This window comes from Magnolia sinica, chromosome 16, assembly GCF_029962835.1.
Source record: "Magnolia sinica isolate HGM2019 chromosome 16, MsV1, whole genome shotgun sequence".
Taxonomy (NCBI): Eukaryota; Viridiplantae; Streptophyta; class Magnoliopsida; order Magnoliales; family Magnoliaceae; genus Magnolia; species Magnolia sinica.
The window spans coordinates 13,949,735-13,971,102 of NC_080588.1; the positions used below are offsets into that span (position 1 = coordinate 13,949,735).

At 38.8% G+C, this 21,368-nt stretch overlaps 1 non-coding gene across 1 annotated transcript; it reads left to right on the top strand.

The window, feature by feature from the left end:
• Positions 1-3,289: 3,289 nt before the first annotated feature.
• On the top strand, positions 3,290-3,396 carry LOC131230162 (small nucleolar RNA R71). Its single transcript, XR_009163885.1, has one exon. It is a non-coding gene; the product is annotated as a small nucleolar RNA R71 (small nucleolar RNA).
• Positions 3,397-21,368: the final 17,972 nt, after the last annotated feature.

Consider the following 21,368-nt stretch of genomic DNA (forward strand, 5'->3'; position numbering starts at 1 on the left):
AATTTCCAAATCAAATTCTTAGAGTAGAAGGATCCATCGTATCAAACGGGGCTTAGAATCATTCTTCGAAAGAAGATACTTAAGTGCCGCATGATCTGTGTAGATAATGATCTTGGATCTGATCAAGTAGGACCTAAATTTGTCCAAGACGAACACTACAGCTAAGAGTTCCTTTTCCGTAGTCGAGTAGTTCACCTGGGCAGAATTTAAAGTTCTACTTGCGTAATGAATGACATAGGGCCGCTTATCTTTTCTCTGGCCTAGGACCGCTCCAAGAGCATAATCAGAAGCGTCGCACATAAGCTCAAAAGGAAGGCTCCAGTCGGGTGGCTGCATGATAGGTGCAGTGGTTAACGTGCCCTTAAGCTTGGTGAAAGCTTCCTGGCATTGCTCAGTCCACTCGTACAGAGCATCCTTTTGAAGAAGATTACATAAAGGACGAGAGAGGAGACTAAAGTCCTTTATGAATCGCTTGTAAAATCCTGCGTGTCCTAAGAAGGATCGTACGTCTCTGATGTTCTTGGGTGGAGGTAGGTTAGAGATAAGATCGATTTTTGCCTTATCTACCTCAATTCCTTTGGACGAGATGATATGCCCAAGGACAATTCCCTTCTAAACCATGAAATGACACTTCTCCCAATTAAGTACCAGGTTCTTCTCTTCATATCTTTTCAGCACACATTTAAGACTTTCCAAGCACTTGCTGAAAGATGGACCGTAAACAGAGAAATCGTCCATGAAGACCTCTAGATATTGCCCTACCATATCAGAAAAGATACTAAGCATACATCGCTGAAAGGTGGCAGGGGCATGACATAGTCCGAATGGCATCCTTCGATAGGCAAAGGTGCTGTAGGGACATGTAAATGTGGTCTTTTCCTGGTCTTCAGGGGCTATCTCTATCTGGTTGTAGCCCGAATACCCGTCAAGGAAACTATAATAGGAATGACCAGCTAACCTTTCAAGGATCTGATCAATGAATGGTAAAGGAAAGTGGTCTTTCCTCGTGACGGTATTCAACTTCCTGTAGTCAATGCACATTCTCCAACCAGTAGTGACTCTAGTTGGCACGAGTTCATTATTAGCATTGGCTACGATGGTGATTCCGGACTTCTTAGGGACCACTTGAGTTGGACTCACCCATTGATTATCGGATATAGGGTATATAATACCCACGTCTAATAGTTTAAGAACCTCGGCTTTAACCACTTCCTTCATGTTTGGATTTAGTCTACGTTGTGGTTGCCGAGCGGTTTTTGCATTATCCTCAAGATATATGTGGTGAGTACAAATCGAGGGATCGATTCCCTTGAGGTCCGCTATCGTCCATCCCAGGGCTCCTTTATGCTCAATGAGAGTAGATATGAGCATACTCTCCTGTTCTTTCTCCAGGTGGGCAGAGATCACCACCGGGTATGTCTCATCTTGACCTAAATAGGCATATTTCAAATCAGAGGGCAAAGGTTTTAGGTCAAGCTTCGGCGGCTTGAGGTTAGACGGTAGAGGCACTACATCGGTTTGTGGTAATTCTTCAAATTGTGGCCTCCATCGGTTAACTTCAAGTACCGGTGCAGTATCAAGCAAGGCGCACGTCTCCCTAATCATGTCATTATCAAAATCATGGGAGTGGGCCAGGCATGTCTCCAGATAGTCAGAGAATAAGGTTAGAGGTGTCGTATCTTCCACGAAAGAGTCAATCATGTTAATGTCGTGGAAATCGTCATCATCCTCTGCGTTGCTGCCGTTATTGAAAAAAATGTTTGACTCCAATGTCAAATTTCCAAAAGACATAGTCATGATACTATTCCTGCAATTGATAATTGCATTTGACGTGGCAAGGAATGGGCGACCAAGAATGACGGGAATCTGAGTGCTCATGTTACTGATGGGTTCGGTATCCAGGATGATAAAATCTATAGGGTAGTAGAATCTGTCAGCTTGGACCAACACATCCTCAATTATCCCTCTTGGTACACAAACAAAGCGATCAACAAGTTGTAATGTGGTTAGGGTGGGTTTTAATTCACCCAAACCTAACTGTTTGTATACCGAGTAGGGAATCAAATTGACGCTCGCTCCTAAGTCAAGAAGTGCGTGATCAATTCGATGGTTCCCGATTACACATGATATGGTTGGGCTACCGGGATCCTTGAATTTCTGTGGCACGTCTTGCTTTAGGATGGCACTCACTTTCTCAGTCAAGAAGATTTTCTTTTGAATAATTTTCCGTCTTTTGGTCGTGCATAAGTCTTTCAGGAATTTAGCATATGAAGGTATCTGTTTAACGACATCAAGTAGAGGAATGTTGACTTTCACCTGTTTCAACACCTCTAGGATATCCTGAGAGGTAGAGAGAGGTTTTGGTGAAACCAACCGTTGGGGGAATGGAGCAACTGGCTTCTCTAGAAGTTCCGGTTTTACTTTTTGTAGGGCATCACTGGATCCATCATTGTTATCCTCTTCTGGTTCTTGAGGCTTTTCGGGCCTAACCGGAAGAGTTTTATCAATGATCTTCCCACTCCTAAGAGTGGTGATGGATTTAGCATGTCCCATCTGATTTGAAGTGCTGGGATCATTATTCTCGTACTGCGGTTTAGGATTGGGGAGCGGTTGTGCAGGAAGCATCCCCTTTTCTATAGCCGTTATATGAGAATCTATCTTTTGCATAAAATCTGTAATTCCCCGCATTGCCTGAGCCAGCTCTTGTATGGGATTTTGAACCGGTTCCTCTTGAGGTTTCACTTGATTTGGATTTTGATTGAAGAAACCTGGAGGAGTCGCCGTTTGTCCATTCCTCCAACTAAAGTTTGGATGATTTTTCCAGCCAGGATTGTATGTGTTGGAGTTAGGTCCAGTAAAAGGTCTTTGATAATTATTTACGGCATTGGCTTGTTCATTCAACACTCCTCGAAAGGCAGGTATTGTAGGACAGTTTTCAATTGTGTGAATGTTGCAATCACAGATGCCGCAAACAATTTCATTGACCTTATCCTTCTTTCCTTCCATGGCCTCAACTTTCCTTATGAGCGTAGTCACTTTACACTTGAGATCATCCTCTTCTTTCAAGAGATATAATCCACCTTTCTCCTTTAATTGAGTCGGCCTAGACGTGGTGTTCGACTTTGGGTAATAGTCCCAAGATTGTGTTTTTTCGGCCAAACTGTCGAGGTAGTCCCATACCTCGTCGACATCTTTATTAATGAACTCTCCATTACACATTGTCTCGACCATTTGGCGCATGGAAGATGTTAGTCCATCATAGAAAAAATTTGTAATGCGCCACGTTTCAAATCCGTGTTGTGGGCATGAACTGACCAAATCTTTGAACCTTTCCCAACATTGGAAGAATGTTTCATCTTCCTTTTGGGCAAAGTTCATGATCGCTTTTCTGAGGGTAATCATTTTATGATGTGGGAAGAATTTTTTTATGAATTCCCTCTGCATGTCGTTCCATGTGCCAATGGATCTAGGACGTAGTGAATGTAACCACGTCTTAGCTTTCTCTTTTAAGGAAAAAGGAAAGAGTTTCAGCCTAATTGTATCCTCAGATACATTAGGAAAACATAATGTAGCTATTATCTCATCGAACTCTTTCAAATGTAAATATGGACTTTCAGATTCAAGTCCATGGAATTTGGGAAGGAGTTGGATAACTCCTGGCTTGATGTCCATTTGTCCTGTGTTTTCAGGAAAAATCATGCATGAGGGCGTACTCACTCCAGCCGGTTGTAGAAAATCTCGTAAAGTACGAGGCGGGGGTGCCTGTTGCACCTCATTTTCATCTTGGGTATCCTCCACCCTGGGTGGAAGTAGAGGAGGTTGGTCTTCAGCCATAATTTCAGTTAACTCAGGGGATTTCGAGTGGTGTCTAGTCCTGCGATGGATAGTCAACCCCTCAACCACTCCTCCTTCAGTCAAGAGACGTCGAGTGTCGTCACGGGCCCACTTGGGCATGAAAAACACTCGCGACCCTCGATTAAAAACCTAATCCTAAGAAAGGAAAAGAAAATCTAGAAAGAAAGAGAGAGTTGGAAAGAAATTACCAAATTGGAGTCCTAAGTTAAAAACCTGCAAAATAAAACAAAAATAAGTTAGATTCTTAAAAAGAGAAGAATGATACTTTAAAAGAAAAATAACAGTAAATTAATTTCTAAAAGAAGGTAAAAGAAGAGTGGAAATTTCTAAAGTAATTTGGGAAAGATCTAAACTAGAAAGTAAATTATTAAAAGAGAACTGAAAAATAGAAAGTAGGGAAGGAGTGTACCGAATTAGAGATTTCTATCTTAAAAGCCTACAAAATAGGAAGGTTAGTTTCTAAAAAATTATAAAAATAAATTAGGAAACAAATTAGATTCTAAAATTAGAAAGTTATTAAAAATAAAAGTAGAAAATTGATTAAGAAATAACCTAGTTCTAAGAATAAACTATTTCCTACAGATGGGAGGATACTAGAATTAGAAAATTTATAAAATTCAAACCCTAATTCTACAAATAGAAAAAGTAGAAGAATTAGAAAAGGATTACCAATTTAGAAATTTATGTCAGGATCCTACAAGACAGGAAAACATGTTAGTTTCTAAAAATAAAATAAACAAAAAAAACTTTAACCTAAAGTTAGTAAAATCCTAATCTTAACCTAATTCTAAAACTAATTAATCCCAGAAAACGTAACCGTCAGTCTCCGGCAACGGCGCCAAAAACTTGTTCACTCCCCAAGTATAGGGTTGTGATGTAGTAATAAACTCAGTAAGACCGAGGTCGAATCCACAGGGACTGAAACTTGTACGTTTCCTGAAACTAGGTAGAAATAGAACTAGCCTAAGATGTAATCAAAATCAAATGTAAATTTAAGGAATAATGGTGGAATAATTATCTAAAACTTTAAGGAATTCAGAGGAAGAAACTAGGGATTCAGAGGATCCACTTGTAGAGATCAGGGAGATCTTATGCATGCATCAAGGATTATGGAATTCAAACTGAATTTTCTTGGTCTAGTTTTCAAGAGATGAAAGGTATATGAATTAGAATGGATTCCATCATCTAACCATGCCCAGGAGACAAAGCAAACAACAGGATTAAACTAATTACCAACCAATCAACAATGTATGAGGATCAGGAAGGGTACTGTCATCCTACCATGCCCATGGAGCAATGATGAACAACAGGGCTTCCTGACTTCATAAACATAAAAAAAAGGGGAAAGAAATATTCAAAGCCATTGCAAACCCATTGTAATTTCAGTCACAACAGACCATTAAAGACTAATAAAAATATTCCTTATAATAATCATCAAAGAACAAATTCAGTTCATGCATTCACATTAAAAGCATAAAGTAGTGTCCCATCTCAATACAAGCTTCACCTCTTAGCCCTAGCTAAGAGGATTAGCCCGTCATGATGTGGCTAACAAAAATAACAAAATAAAAACTAAAAAGGAAAAGAAAAGAATAAGAAGGAAAAAGAGAAAACCCACTCCACGTCCAGCCTTTCTTCAACCGTCCAAAACTCCAACTCCTCCGCCAAAACACTGCCGTTCCCTTGATCCAGCAGAAGTGCCAGCAGCCACACACGCTCCTGCAGAACATGCACCAGCAGAAAACGTCCAGCCTTCCTCCATTTTCCTCTTTCACTTTTCTTCCTTTCTTCCTTTTCTTCCTCACGTTCAAAATCCAAGATCGAGTACCCCCTCCTCCCTTTCTTCCGTTCCATTTTAAAGATGGAAAAGCCCCCCTGGTGCTGTGGAGTCCTGAAGGGATTAGGCTGCGGAAAGCTTCGCAGCCAGCCTGCGAAAGAACGCAAAACAGTTTGCGTTTGAATGAAGTTTGAGATGGATGAACGTCCTAAGCTCCGATTTTGGCTTCTTGGTTGGGGTAAAGACCCACTTATAAGGATTTTGGACGGTTTGGATCGGCAATCCGGCAGTGATAGAGATCACGGAATGCCCCACAAGCTCCGATTTTCACGGTCGCGCGCGGGCTGCGTAAACAGAGCCCGAATTGTTACCGCTGGACTCTCGGTGAGGTCCACTTAATTTCCCCTTTGCAAAATCCATGCCGTCCACCGGGTTCTTCTCACAAAACCGTTCGGATCTGGTCGGTTTTGGATCGACGCTGAAGCGGCCCACCTAATTTTTCATATCACCGTTCAACCTGAGTTTCAACGGTCAAAATCCGCTACACGCTGCTTCCTAGAAAAATTCCACCTAGGTGAGGTTAATAACCCTCCTCTGTACACAATGGACGGTCCAGATTGATAATTTTGATGAGGAATGGGCCCCACTGCACAGAACCGACGGACGGCGCAAGGACGCTGTGTCCATTTTTGATTTGGAGAAGGAGATGTCGGTCAGCGTGCGCTGATCGACTTTGAGGATGTTTGGTGCACGCCCGGTGCACCTGCGTTCCTTGCACTTGCACTGCATGTACGGGTCCCACAGAGATGTTTGTGAGAAATCCGCTCCGTCTATCCGTTTGGTCAACTCATTTAAACAGTTGAGACCAAAAATGGAGAGTATCCAGATATCGGGTGGGCCCCACTTAAGGATTTAAGGGGTTGATCTATCGGTTTGGCCACTTCCACGGTGATCTAATGGCTGATTTTTGATTTGTACGACTTATTTAAGGTCTTCAGACCATATATGGAGTTTCGAGCTAATCAGATGGCGGGAACTATGTGATCTTGCATTTTTCACCAATTTCGGGCCTCTTTAACGTGAATGGCTTGATTTTCTCGGATCTCTGGTGTGTAATTCCATCGATCTTGGTCCCCTGGAGTCCGTCCCTTGCCTTGGGTGTCATCAGAGCGTCAAATCCATGGTTTAAGCACCCTTTTTCAGTTCATGCTTGTAAATACACTCTGCGTCACAAATACAATTAAATCAGGCTATTAAACGGTATCATGCTTGTAAATCCATGCAATAAATGGGTCTGATATGCAATATTTGACCCTCAACAGGGATCGGGGGGGAATATCATGAAACCGTCTCTTTTGATGGATGAATTTAGGGTTGGGATAGATGAGTTGAAGAAGGAGAGAGAGGAGTTGAAGAAGGAGAGGGATGAGCTGAGGAAAGAGAAGGAAGAGTTGAGAAAGAGAGAAGAGAGGCTCGATGAGAGGGAGGCATTGTTGAAAGAGAGAATTGTTGAGGATGGAGAGAGCAGATCTGAACAGGAGAGCGTAGTTGAAGAAAGAGAAGGAATTGTATTTCATCATGAAAGAGGAGTTGACTAGGCTGATGTGTGAGTTGTCGAAAGAAATTGAAAACTTAGTGAAAGAGAGCGAGGCCTTGAAGAAGGAGAACGAATATTGCTATATACAGAGGGGACATTTTATGAGGCATGAGGACAAGGAGTTGAAGAATAAAGTGGAGGTTGAAGATATGAAAGAAAAAGAATAGGGAAATGTGGAGTTGGAGGTGTAATCGTATGGTATGGCGGAGCATAATCTATTGGATGAAGCACCCGTTTCTCCTCTTGTTTATGTAAGGAGAACTAAAAGGGTACTGAAGCCATCCTATTATATGGTTTCTCCATTCTTGTCCCTGTCTTCGATCGATATAACCCCGAACGTGGTGAGGTGACCTGAGGAAGTCATAAACTTTTCTACATCTCTGATACCATATCATCTACAGATGGATCCATTCAGGATGCTATTGAAAGATGAACTTAAAGATCTAAAAAACTACTATGAAGCAAATAAGGAGATGGGAGAGGCTTCATGGTTCAAGTCTATATGGGTAGATGACGCGTGGGTTGATAGCGTGGTAAGCATTCGTATGAAAGTGTCTATATACATTGGCCTTCATATAGTTATATCTTTTAATCGAATATTTCTAAATCATATTACCTTGTGGAGTAGGCTATTGACAAATATGTTGACTTCCTAGAGGAAAGGTAGTCTGATTGTGCAATTGCATATACCCAAGATTGCAAGTTCTGTCCCACCTATTTTATGGTAAATATTTACTTCAGAGTATCGCTAACTTGTTTTTTCAATTAGATCATGTTTTTTCTACTTGTATTGATCTTTTATTACGTTTGTTACAGCCATGCCTTCAAACTAGTATGCCGACTCTAAGGGCGTATCGGGACTCGAAGTTTGCTTCGGAACGTGCAACGTTGGTAGGCATGATGAACAATGTCATCGCAATTGCCAAGCAGCGGGGTAAATCTCATGCCAAGGAGATTCGGTATAGTGAACAGGTAATGCATTCGTCACATAACATCAAAATAGGTCATAATGTGTTCTTTGATCATATTTTTAACTGACAGCCTACTTCTTAAACATGGACAGGTTTATGTACCCGTCAACCATGATAACTGTCATTGGTTCTTGATGGTCCTATATCCAAGATAGCGGGAGATCATTATTATCGATAGCTTAGTGTCAAATGCTCTCTTAAAGTATAAGCAGATGATCGATTTGATGACGGAGGCACTCTCGATTCTCTTCTATGCCACCGGAGACGTCACCGCGCTTGAAGGGAAGACTTGGACCTCCAAATCCATGAAATCTGTGCCGAAGCAATGCAATGGTTTTGACTGTGGCATATTTGTAATGAAATTTATCGATATACTGTGCAGTGGTCGCACCTTAGAGGGAACAGACATGCAAAAATTCACTATACATTGGAGGAGGTCAATAGCGTATGATTATTTGTCTGTAACCTATAAATGATACTTGTCGTAGGCATGAGATGAAAAGGATAATTTTGTAGAATTTTGTATTATATATAGTGTTGTATATACTCCTCACAATTTGTACTTCATGAAAATTTATAATGAATTAAATTTCATAACGTGTAAATGTTTCCGTCGCTCAACTTTCATGCTTGCTTTGTTCAACTTTTAGTTTGCCCCGCCTAATTTCAAGTTTCTTTATCTTACTTTATACTTATCCTTGCTCAATTCCTATGTTTTCTTGCTCAATTTCTATGTTACCTCGCTCAATTTGTAGGTTGCCTCACTCAATTGCTAGGTTCTCTCACTCAATTTATATGTTGCCTTGCTCAATTTCTAGCTTCCCATCGCTAAATTCATAGGTTGCCTCGCTGAATTTCTACGTTGCCTCGCTCAATTGCTAGGTTGCCTCGCTCAATTCCAAGGTTCCTTCGCTCAATTCCTAGGTTCTCTTGCTCAATTTTTAGGTTGCCTCGCTAAATTTCTAGCTTCCATTGCTCAATTCCTAGGCTGTCTCGCTCAATTCATAGGTTCCCTCGCTCAATTTCTAGCTTCACTCGCTGAATTTCTAGCTTCTCGCGCTAAATTTCTTCGTTGCCTCGCTCAATTCCTAGGTTGCTTTGCTCAATTTATATATTGTCTCGCTGAATTTCTAGCTTCCCTCGCTCAATTCCTAAGCTGTCTCGCTCAATTCATAGGTTCCCTTGCTGAATTTCTAGCTTCCCTCGCTCAATTTCTAGCTTCACACTGAATTTCTAGCTTCCCGCACTAAATTTCTATGTTGCCTCACTCAATTCCTAGGTTGCTTTGCTCAATTTATATACTGTCTCGCTGAATTTCTAGCTTCCCTCACTCAATTCCTACGTTCCCTCGCTCAATTCCTAGGTTCTCTTGCTCAATTTTTAGGTTGCCTCGCTGAATTTCTAGCTTCCCTCGCTCAATCCTATGTTCCTTCGGTCATTTCCTAAGTTCCCTCGCTCAATTTCTAGCTTCCCTCGCTCAATTCGCAGGTTACCTCGCTTAATTTGTATGTTCCCTTGTTTAATTCCTAGCTTCCCTCGCTCAATTCGTAGGTTGCCTCGCTCAATCCATAAGGTCCCTTGCTCAATTTCTAGCTTCCCTTGCTCAATTCATAGGTTGCCTCGCTTAATTTGTATGTTCCCTCGCTTAATTCCTAGCTTCCCTCGCTCAATTCATAGGTTGCCTCGCTCAATCTGTAGGGTCCCTCGCTCAATTTCTAGCTTCTTTCGTTCAATTCGTAGGTTGCCTTGCTTAATTTATATGTTCCCTCGCTCAATTCCTAGCTTCCCTCGCTCAATTTGTAGGTTGCCCAATTTGCCATATGTGAGCCCAAAGAGCCATTTTAGCTAATAAGTGGCACTTGGGGCCAACTGAACTAAGCTGCAGGGTATATATAACCCTTTAAACCCTCTCTCCCTAACTCCCATAGCAAATTTACAGCAGCTGAGAGAGAGAAAAGAGAGGAGTGAGAAAGAAAGAGAGAGAGAGAGGGAGGGAGGGTGTGAGTGCTTGGGAAGTAGGAAATTGGAATTCCCACACTCCCACATCTGTCATTCACCGGAGACCACGGTCCGACTGCCGTAGATGCGAAGTGTGGCCCATAAAAGGTAAAAAATTCGAGCTCTCTTCTATTTTTCTTAGCAATGGCAGCATGCATGTGTCTTGACATGCGATTCCTTGGGCACCGGCACAAAGAACCCTAGGACAAACCATTTGGCGAATTCGAGCACTAAAATCTTAGAGGAGTCGCATGTGCCTTGCTTAATTTCCTGTATGTACATAAGCCACAAGATAACTGATTTCCTCTTCTACGGGAGGACTCTGTGCCGCAAGTGGGAACTCTTCCGGGTTCACTAGAACTACAAAGAGGTGACATCCGACCCTTGACCCAAACCCTAGGCTAGTCAGGTTTTCTCTTTCTAAATATCCTTATAAACTCCATATGTTGGATAGGTTCAGACGACCTAAAACCCATATCATATGTTAATTGGGTTTTCTCTTTCCTAATTCACTTATAAATGCTATACATATATTAAATTTGATGATTATATAAATGCGCAAACCCACTAATGTGTTTTGTGTTCGATGAAATCCCTGTGTGGGCCTGAAAATAACATTATGCTAGTATCGTAGCGATTATCAAGCCACGGAGACACATAATTTTTAAAAATTTTATGGGAATCTCAACTAACTGCCTGAATTAAGGAGCGACCTGATTCGAGTTGGCCACAATTGGCTTGTTGAACTCGATTGACTTGTTTGACTCCATTTCTAGAGAAGAAAAAGAGGAGTACCAGGTGGCATAAGAAGCCTGGAATCAGAAAAGAATCCTCGGTAAGTCTCAATCCATACTCATTTGTTTGACCTCACTCACATCATGCATAAGCCACTAATAAAGTGAGAAATGAACTCTTCCAATTTTGATGCAGTTGCATCTCGAACAGGTACACATGTGAAAGCAAAAAATCAACATGCTTAACAAATAATAGTGATTAAAAACGGTAGAATATACTTTCCATATTGGAAGGAAGTAAATTTCTGCTTTACAAGGAAAAAAAAATAAAGAAATCAAATTCTCAATCAATTTCGCAACAATATTTCCGGAAGAACTAATGCAAAAGAGAATCGTTGCCAAGAAGATTGCAGCATATTTTTTTTTGAAAGGTAAGATTGTTCTGCTACTAATTTGTGATATAAGAAAATTCAACATTGCTAATTTGTAGTAGTGTAAATAATATAAAAAAGAATTGATTTTCTTGAGGTTTTAGGCAAGTGAAACACACTACAGTTGAGGTGTGAATGCCATTTGTGGGGTCGACCGGGTCCACCTGGTCGATCCCGAACTGTTGTCCAACCGACCCGGTCGACCGCTGTTGAGGATTGTAATTTTTTAGTTTGGGGTCGACCAGGTTTACCCGGTCGACTGGGTGTGCTGGACAATCGTTCGGGGTTGACTAGGTTTACCCGGTCGACCCCGAACCGTTGCTATTTTTGGTGTGGTCCACTTGAGCCTTGGAATTGTTGCTGGACAACCATTCGGGGTCGGCATAGGCATACTCCATGCCTATGAATGTTTTAACGATGAAAATCATTGTCACCACTGCTATTTTTGGTGTGGTCCACTTGAGCCTTGGAAATGACTCATTTTTAGGATAAAGATCTAAAATGAGCTTGCTAAATGGATGAACAGTGTACATATAATAAATACATCATTGTGGGGCCCATGTAACTTTGATCTCCTTTAAACCATTCATACAACTCGGAGCTCGAGGAGTGTTAGTGCTCGTCTTCGCATGACACTTACCCACACCAACCAATCCGCTTCCCCTACCGAAGTAAAACGATGATTACACAAGAATACAAAATCCATTTGAAGTAAATGGTGTGTTTGGTTGCACAAAATGTCATGATATTTCTTGATTAGTGCAATATGTTGTTAATTTTCATGGAATATGGTACGACCAAATGCACCACGGGGAAGAAACGGTGATACAACTTCAATGATTTTATTTTTTCATTTTACCTTAATTTTAAAATCTGGATTGAAGTGAAGATCATATCAGGACCACCAATCAATACTTGGGAGAGTAAATCCAAATGAGGCAATTTTCATAAATTGGATCTAAATTACATCATTAGTCGGCAGGGGAAGTTTGTAAAACTCTAGCCCTCCAATACTCAATGACCTCAGGCGTTACTCTAAATTTTTTCGAGTAAAATATGCGTCCCCACGTGCACACACACATGTTTGAAACTCGGGAACTAAGAGAACTTATAAGTGAAACCTTAATTCATAAACACTAACCTCAATAACACTTTGCATAAGAATGAAATCAACTACATGAGGGACCCAAATCATTTGATCCTCTGTCTGTCTAGTCCCTTGGGTCCAGGGCAGTCAAAATCCTTCACTGATCATTAGAGTAGACCTTTCATATGAGAATAACTTATAAAAAGCACAAACCAACCTTTACGACTAAGAACGGTGGCTGCACTAGGATAAGAATCCGTGCTCTATCAGTTTAACAAACCTGAGCAGATAGAAAGTTAAAAGAAACCATATTTTGTCTGTCCGACTGACAAATTGCATTAAGTCATAGAAATCTCACACGTGAGTTACCCATTTTGGGGAAAAACTTAAGGGTATAAATACCCATTCCCCCGTTTGTGGAACCCACAAAAAATCTAGGGATTTAAGATAGATAAAAGGAGAAAATAAAAGAGAAAGAGAGGAGGGGGAGGAGATCTTGCTGCCCAACTCTGTTGTGGGCCAGATCTCGTCGAGTCTTGCCACTCCGAGTTGTCCTGTGTCTTACTCCGGTTGAAAACCTTCAATTTTGGGCCGAATTCACCCTCATTGGCTAGGTAAGAGCCTCCTAGTTATGCATTTCTATATTTCTGTTATTTCTCAGCAATTTAAAGTTAGATTGGTTAGGAATCCTTTGCATTCCCCCAAGTCTTGAAAATTTTGATGTTATGGTTTGCGCATGTCAGGTTTTGAGGTCCTAATAGTCAATTAGATGTGGCTTATTCTCATGCGGCGCCATATTTGAGAGTGACTCCATAAAGGCTTGGGAGTTTACACTGAGCTTGGGCCCCATTCATGGAATTGAGCTGGGGATCATTCAAATCAAGGTAGGTAAAGTCCTAAACCCTTATTGAAAGTTTAATTAGGATGAAATCTAACTTATTAATAATAGATTTGCGATTAACTTAGGGTATAGATATTTTTCCCAAAATTTCTACACCTATGTAGCATCAGAATTGAGGAATTCCGATTCTAAGGTGAAGATCTACCCTTCAAGCTTTCCTGAGATATTTTTAGTCTAAAGATAGTCTCAACACTTGATAATCATATTGATTTACTTATGACCCATGCGATATTCTTGGAATATATGTTGCATATGTTAGTTTTAGGGTCATTTGGAAGAATCCTTAACTTTAAAAATCTATATAAGAACACATAACAAGTTTAACCTTTTGCATAGGTTGATTCACACACGTGCACTCCTTACAATGCTCAATCACTCAAATATTACTCTTGCTTTGTGGGATTCACATGAACATGAGTTATAATATGCCTTAATGTAAGTCACACATTATTTGTGTGGTTGTAACACATACTTAAATTTTCACCTTGAACTATTGGCCATCTCATGAAGTGGATTAAATGGAATTAGTTGTAGACTTACTATCCATGTAAATTATTGTGTCCTATTTGTCTTCGTTGGATGGAATCCCCTTTATTGTGTCCTTGAACATACTTAGTGCCTACTTGGCTTTGTTGGGAGGAACCCTCCCTATTTCGTTGAAATTATATATGAATTGGAGATGGTAAGGTGACGCAGGGAAGGATGTGAGGTCGAGCACCGTCTTCCTCAAGAGGATAACTATTCCAAATCCACGGAATTCTCTGGACTCCTCATAGAGACTTCTCAAATCCACGAGGAAAGAAAGCTAAAAATAGAAATAAATTCTAATAAATTCAAAATTGATTAATGAATGAATAAAAATGAGTTCACAACCCTTTAAATAGGGGTACCAAGCAATGGGAAAGAAATCAGAATCAAACTACAACTAGAACTCCTAGAATTCGCGACTTATGTCTACTAGTGCGCAAGGTTTTCGGCCAAAAATAGTAAGTGCCCTATTTGGCTTCACCAAACCGTTCTCCTAATTTTTCTAAGATCTTTTCATGTTGGACGCAACTCAAAGCCCAATGGATGAAGAGTTATAATCAAACTAAAACTTACTATTTATAGTAAAAACAAAATTAAAATAGGGAAACGACCGTCGATCTGGCGGTATTTCACAAATCTGGCTTAGGCAACCCAACATAACAGGGTTGGTTGGCTAAAGTAGCTTGTTCTACCCCAAAATCATATATTTTACATCAGATAACTCATTCTGGATTGCGAGATATGCTCGATTTAAGGTTCGATGGTCTAGATCACTTCTATCGTCAATCGGGCCTTGTCTGATCCATCTTGGCCATGTATCTGTCCGCGACCCACTCTACATCATAAGGTCTACTTGTTAGATCAGGATTTGCAACTTAGAGGTTTTGTTTGAATGAATTGTTTGTGAATTAGACGAACAATGGTTAGATTAATCATGCATTCATAGTACATATGTGTTATTAGATGGCTAGATATTATGTTAGCACATACCTTTGAGTATTTTTATTGGTTCCTAGTCTATTCCACGAATGTCCTTTTGGGTGTGTTAGTCATTATTGAGCATCATATATTTGGATATTTTCGTCGGTGACTAGCCACTATTATTTGTATACTAGTCATTATTGATGCATGTACATTTGGTTACTTTCACTGGCAGCTAGCCACATTTTTGTTGCATGGTGGATAGTCATTGTTGATGCATGTACATTTGGTTACTTTCATTGGTGACTACCCTCAATGCTAGCTGGATGAGCATCCATAGGCTGATGTGCATATATGCGTTCATGAATTTAAGCAAGATTGCATGGTAAGCTTTAATTGTATGTATGCTTTTTCTTTAAAACTATACTTGATTAATTTGTATTTTGTGTAATCTTGGGGGGAATTTCTCACTAAGTTGGCTACTCATGCTTCAATTCTCCAACTATACAAATAATGCAAGTGTAGGTGGGAGTAACGAGGTACTCAAGGATAACCCGCTAGCTAGTGGTGAGGAGTTAGCTGATGAGGAGCAGTTCACTAGTGTGGTTGATCTATATGGGTTCAACGAGTAGGCTGCTAGTTCCTTTCTTTTAGACATTTTTTAAAAAAAATCTTTATACATTTAGTTATTTGTGCATTGTATAGGCCCTACTGCGGGCATTCTTTTGAATTGTATATTTTTGGATGCTAGCCCTAATACTTTCTGGCTTAGTTATTTAACTTATCTTTTATACTCTCCATATGGACAAGCTCTACTTTGATTTTGTGTGAACGCGAAGCTGATTATGTGGCACGTGTGAAATGCACCCACGTATGGTATTTTATAGTGTGACACTCGGGTTTCCATCGCAAGGGTGTTATACTTGAGCAACGAAAATCGAGGTGTTACAAAGTCATTATTCCATCTTTTTTTAGTTATAACCATAACCCTAGGCCCTAGTTTATACTAAATCTAGGCTCTAATACCAATCTATCACACCTTAAAATTTAGAACCACAGTACGACGACCCTGATTTCAAATTATAGGGTGTAAAAAATAAATTTATGTGTTTATTCATCGTATAAACATTCAATACATCACATACCTAAACTAAATAACTATTTAATTATCAAAACCATAATCCAAAACATGAAATTTAAAATAAAATTTATGAATCCAAATCCCACTTAATCACTATTATCATCTCTCACTCGTAATTCTCTACTTTAATTTATTACAAATGTCCAAATTAAATTAAATTAAAGATTAAACTTGAATAAAAGTAATCACATACATACTCCACTTCTACCGCATATTTCTTATCTCTTGAACCTAAAAGAATTATCAAATTGGGTGACTTAGAAGCTTAGTAAGATCATATTTAACATAGTTGAATTCTAAGGAATATACTATACAAAACAACTCAGGTAGAAGACATAAATTAAGCAAGATTTCAATGGAATCATGTCATGAATAAAATTCATACAATGATGAATCAATTGAATATATATCCTACCATGTTCATATTCAATTTAACCAATTTTTCTCGATTAATTTAACTAATTTTACACAATTCAATTTAACCACTTTTTCAAATCATCGCATGGCTTAGACGATAGGAACCTTTTACAATAAATACGTGCTTACCTATCCAATCTAGTGAGTCGAGCAATCTATATATGCTCAATTAAATATTTTAACAAAACGAGAAATCCACACATGCACGCTGGTGAACAGTCCATATATGCCCATCAAATCATTTTTTAATGTAAATCCAATTCCAATTATTTAGTGAAATAAGCAATCTACACATGTCAGCAGATGAAAAATCCATACATGCCAATTGAATAAATTTAGTGAAACGAAAAGGTCTTGCATGGCTATGGCATTATGAAACTTTTGCAATCCATACATGCTCACTTAATTAGTCCAATGGTATGATAATTCATATATGCACATTGATGGGCAATCCTTACATGCTCACTTAATTAGTCCAATGGTATGATAATTCATATATGCACATTGATGGGCAATCCTTACATGCTCACCGATCCATCATCCAACAAAATCAAATTCCAATTATTCACAATTTTAAGTTCCAATCACCTAAATCAAAATTTTCAGTTATTTTATGATGATGCAACCAAACCAATTCCCAAGCATTTCATGATTATAGTGCAATCAAGATATTCAAGTTTTGAGCATTCTATGATTACGATGCATATAGATTCCATGAACAAACAACCTTGATAGATAATCCCTACATAATCATGATTTCAAGAGAGGAACTAATAATGCAAAATAATAATACACATGTAAGAATAGATCCATAGTTCAAGAAAAATATACAAGAATCAAGATTCTAAAGAAATCACACCAAATGTTCAAGACTTACGACAACCAATAAAAAAAGCCAACACTAAAGGGAATTGATAATGAAAGGAATGAATCAAAAATATAAAAATCAAAGTATGTGTAATCAAGGGAAACCCTTGTGTCAAAAGGGAAAAGAAAATGGCTATTTTCAAAGTAAAATGGTTATGTCAAAAGCCAAAGGGCTAACCTTAAATTCAAAAAAGTTAACTAAATTTACATAAAAAAATTCAACTAAAGACAGAAGCAAGAAAGATCCCTTATTTAGGATCTCAACTTTCAGAATTTAAAGGACAAGAAAGAACGAATTTTGAAATGGAATAAAAGTATGAATCAAGGACTTGAAGTAAAGGGGAGGAAATTTAGAAGGGAGGATCACTCACGTGGGGGATGAATTTGATAATGGGGAATCGTGGAAGCAAACCTCGAATTAGAATAAAGAAGAGATATATAAATACAAACAAACCACATAGAGAGCACACGAATTTAGTGGAAAAACTCCTGTGAGAAAAAACCATGGCACAAAGCAACATCGAATCCACTATGAAAAATGAATTACAAGAGATGGATGGAATTACCGATATGAAAAACCCTAAAAATCCCTTTACAAAATACTAGCTTTTCTTTAGAACACCTTAGTAATGTCATAGCATACCCTAATCTTGATTAAACTCACTTATATAGTGTTACAATCGAATTAGGAAATAAAATACACACTTCCACAAAATTACAAAATTCTATCAATAGGACCCTCGATAAGATAGAAAGCCATCAAGGCCTATCGATGAGATTGAAGTCACCTTCGATGGGATCAAAGAATGCCCTAAAAACTGTCCAACGAGCATAAAGAAAAATGGATTTTTTTATATATGATCAAGTGGTCTGTCGATTGGATCGACAGATGCTTGATGGGATTGAGTGGTTTGTTGATGGCATTGACATACCCCTGTTTCAGAAATATTGAAGACATCTGACAATAATCTCCACCATGACTTCAATCATCATAATCCAAAGCTCCAACCTCCATCATTCATCTCTAATTGGTTCCATTATAGCTCTACCATCGTGCTTTTCATGCACACTTCATCTTCATCAAACCTTTGTCAGACCTAAAGAATCTGAACAGAATCGGAACTTCTCAGTGGGAACCAACTTTGTAAGCATGTCCACCGGATTTATGCTTGTATGGATCTTCTCAAGAGTGATAACGCCTTCCTCAAGCACCCATCAGATAAAATGATAATGAACATCAATATGATTAGTATGAGAATGGTAAACTGAGTTATTTGCCAAATTGATCACGCTTTTGCTATCACAATTAAATAGCACAACCTCTTGCTGAAGCCTGAGTTAGTTCATCATTTCTCTCAACTAAACACCTTGAAAGCTTCCACCACTACCATACCCTCAACTTCAGTTGTGGAAAGGGCAACCACATACTGAAGCTTTGACATCTAACTGATCGCTCTACCTGCTAGTACAAACGAGTAATTGGAAGTCGACTTTCTATTGTCCACATCCCGTATGTAATTTGAATTCACATAGCCTACCAATTTTTCTTAATATTTTTGAAATATCAAGATGTAGTCCATTGTACCTCATAAATAACAAAATAGCCATTTCACTGCCTTTCATATCGCTTGTTGGGGTTTAAAATGTATATGCTCAACATAACAACAACATGTGAAGTATCTAGTCTTGTAAAGATCATGACATACATCAAACTGCCAACTACGCTCGAATAGGGCACATGTAATATAACCTACTTTCTTTATCTGTAATGGGACATTTTTATGAGGAAAGCCTAAAGTGAGAAGCACAGGGTGTGTTAACTAGCTTAACATTATCCATCCCAAACTTCACCAATACATTCTCATGGTACTCTACTTGAGATAATTGTAACCTACTCTCCCTATTTCTATGTATATATGCACTAAGAATCTTCTTTGCAGCCCCCGGATCTTTCATTTCAAATATCCTTGATAGTTTAATCTTTAATATATTGATCTCAAACATTATTTAACTAGCGATAACTATATCATCAACATATAATAATAATAAAATAAATTCTCTATCACTTAGTGTCTTGAAGTAGACATAATAATCATATTCACTCCTAGTAAACCACTGACTCATCATGAAAGTATCAAACTTCTTATACCACTGCCTAGGAGACTGTTTTAGGCTGTAAAACGACTTCCTTAACCTGTAAACCTTAATCTCTTACCCTTACACCTCGAACCCCTTTGGTTGCTTCATGTACATTTTCTCTTTCAATTCTTCATATAGAAAACTAATCTTTTCATCCATTTATTTTAGTTCTAGATTGTATTGGGCAACTAGTGTCAACACAAATCTGATAGATACCTGCTTAACAATCGATATGGAGATCTCATAACCAATCTTACCTTGTACCTATCATTTTTGTTCTTGTAAATCCACTTAGACTTGATCGCTTTATGCCTAATGGGACGCTCCACCATCTCCCACATCTCGTTTTTATATAGAGAGTCTATATCGTCTTGTATCACCTTCATCCACTTCTCAGTACCTGTGTCATCTAGTGCTTCCTAAAAGGTAGACAAATCCCCCTCATCCATGATAATAGTAAATGCAATGTTTAAGTCATCACTGTATCTCCTCAGTCATTTATGATCTGTAGTTAAATTTATCCTACTCCTGTACCTCTTCCTACGACTCAGCTTTATCCTATGTTTAACCTTTATCAATTTCAACATCAATCAATGATGATTTTTCTAGTTTCTTATTTTCTCCCTTACAAAATAAAAAATTCTCATTAAACTTAACGTCACAACTAATCATGCTCTTTCATGTCACTTGGACTGTATATCCATTCACACCATCACCATAGCCAACGAAGATACACTTCTTCACCCTTTGGTCTAACTTATATCTCTCATAGATGATATATGAGAGTAAGCATCACAATTAAATAATCGCAGCCCAGAGTAATCAACTTCATAATCACTCTACACTTTTTATAGAATTTTACTACTGATGGGCATAGATGAAGGTCAATTTACTAAGTAATAAGCCATGTTAACAGCCTTAGTCTATAGCTCATTGCTTAACCCAACATTGCTCAAATGCTTCAGGCTCTCCTCAAGAGAGTTCGATTCATCCATTCTGCTATACCATTCTACTCTAGTGTATGCATAACTGTGTTATGCCGTACGATCCCCTCATCTTTACAAAACTAGTTAAATTCATTCGAAGTGAATTCACCTCCATTATCTGTCTTCAAAATTTTCAACTTTCGCCCTTACGATTTTTCTATCATCGCCATCACCATCCACACTTTGAAGGTGATGAAAACATTAGATTTGTACTTCATAAACTATACCCATACTTTTCTAAAGTAGTCATTTATGAATTATACAAAGAATGATAACCCCTTCAAGAAAATACGGGCGATGTCCCCCATACATCAGAACATCAAAATACAAATAATCTAGATTACCCTTACTAACATGCTTTCTAGATTTAAAAGATAACATTGACTCTTTACCATATATGGTGCTCGCATATATCAAAATTAACACTTTTAAATGTAGGAATCAAGGAACGATCAGAAAGTATTTTCATGGCCCGCTCACTTATGTGGCATAGATGTGCATCCACAAACATGAAGACGTGGACTCCACTATAGACATTACGGCTCCACCCAATACAGTATTCCTGATCAACCTGTAAAAGTTATCACTCCATTGTGTGTTCACAACCCCAAGTGTAGGGTCATAATATAGTAATAAATTGGTGAGAACGAGGTCGAATACACTGGGAATGAGGAACATGATCTAAAACTAATCTAAATCCAACTTGGTTGGTTTGGGTTTTTAATCCAGCGAGATAGAAAGAGTTTTAAATAATAAAGATAAAAAGACTAAGGATTTAGGAATCCACCTATAACAATCTCAATGTTAATCTACTTGATTCAACGATAACTCAATTGGAATCGAAGTCCTATCATATCCTATCACGCCCTAAACTCGGAGATCAGACTCATAGCAATCCCGATCGCCAAATCAGGTGCCGACAGCCTCCATAGCACCCCATTCTCGGCTCCCAGCGCCCATACGCCAGATTTCGATCCTGGGATCCTACAAGGATGATTTTCCAACATGCATTTATCTC